The sequence below is a fragment of the Mandrillus leucophaeus genome, unplaced genomic scaffold, assembly GCF_000951045.1.
Source record: "Mandrillus leucophaeus isolate KB7577 unplaced genomic scaffold, Mleu.le_1.0 Scaffold47, whole genome shotgun sequence".
Lineage (NCBI taxonomy): Eukaryota > Metazoa > Chordata > Mammalia > Primates > Cercopithecidae > Mandrillus > Mandrillus leucophaeus.
In genome coordinates this window covers 5,497,822-5,499,162 of record NW_012105031.1, presented here as the reverse complement: position 1 = coordinate 5,499,162, position 1,341 = coordinate 5,497,822, and positions in this window count along the sequence as shown.

Below are 1,341 nucleotides of genomic sequence, written 5' to 3'. Positions count from 1 at the left end.
AAAGTCTTTATTGCTTCAAATATTTCTTCTTTTTCTTTCTTCTCCTTCTGATATTCCCATTATATGTACATTATACCTTTTATAGTTGTCCCACAGTCCTTGAATATTCCGTTCTGGTTTTTTTGTTTTGTTTTGTTTTGAGATGGAGTCTCGCTCTGTCACCCAGGTTGGAGTGCAGTGGCGCAATCTCGGCTCACTGCAACCTCCGCCTCCGCGGTTCACGCCATTCTTCTGCCTCAGCCTCCCAAATATCTGGAACTACAGGCGCCTGCCACCACGCCCAGCTAATTTTTATTTTATTTTACTTTTTAGTAGATACGGGGTTTCACCGTGTTAGCCGGGATGGTCTCGATCTCCTGACCTCGTCATCCGCCCATCTGGGCCTCCCAAAGTTCTGGGATTACAGGACTGAGCCACCGCGCCCGGCCCCGTTCTGTTTTTTCAATCTTTGTTCTCTTTGCTGTTCAGTTTTAGAGTTTTCTGGTGAGAGATCCTTTAACTTGGAGATTCTTTCCTCAGCCATTTCGTTCTACTAATAAGCCCACCAAAGGCGTTCATCATTTCTCTTATAGTGGTGTTTTTTTTTTTTTTTTTAATCTCTAGCATTTTTTTTTCCGGATTTTCATTCCTCTGCTTACATTGCCCATCTGTTCTTGCATACTGTCTACTTTATCCACTAAGACCCTTAGCATATGCATCATTGTTTTAAATTCCTGGTCTGATAATTCCAACATCTCTGCCCATGTCTGGTTCTGATGCTTGCTCTGTCTCTCCAAATTCTGTTTTTTTTCCTTTTAGTATGTAATTTTTTTCTTAATAGCTGGACATGATATACCAGGGGAAAGGATAGACCAGGTGCTGTAAATAGGTCTTTAATAATGTGGTGGTAAGTTGTTGGGGAGAAACAAGTGCTCTGCAGTTCTATGATTAGGTCGCAGTCTTTTAATGAACCTATGCCTCTGGACTGTGGACTTAGTTCCCTCCTGCTTCCACCCTTAGTTGGGACAGGCTAGCTCAAGCAGGCTAGACTTGGTGTTTTCCTTCCCCCAAGTCACTGAGGCTCTGAAAAGAACTCCAACAGGTTAGACTCTAGTTAACTAGTTTTTGCTGAGGGCAGGCCTTGTTAAGAATAACATAGTCGGCCAGGCGCGGTGGCTCACGCCTGTAATCCCAGCACTTTGGAAGGCCGAGACGCGCGGATCACGAGGTCGGGAGATGGAGACCACCCTGGCTAACACGGTGAAACCCCGTCTCTACTAGAAATACAAAAATTAGCCCGGCGTGGTGGCGGGCGCCTATAGTCCCAGCTACTCAGGAGGCTGAGGCAGGAGAATGGCGTGA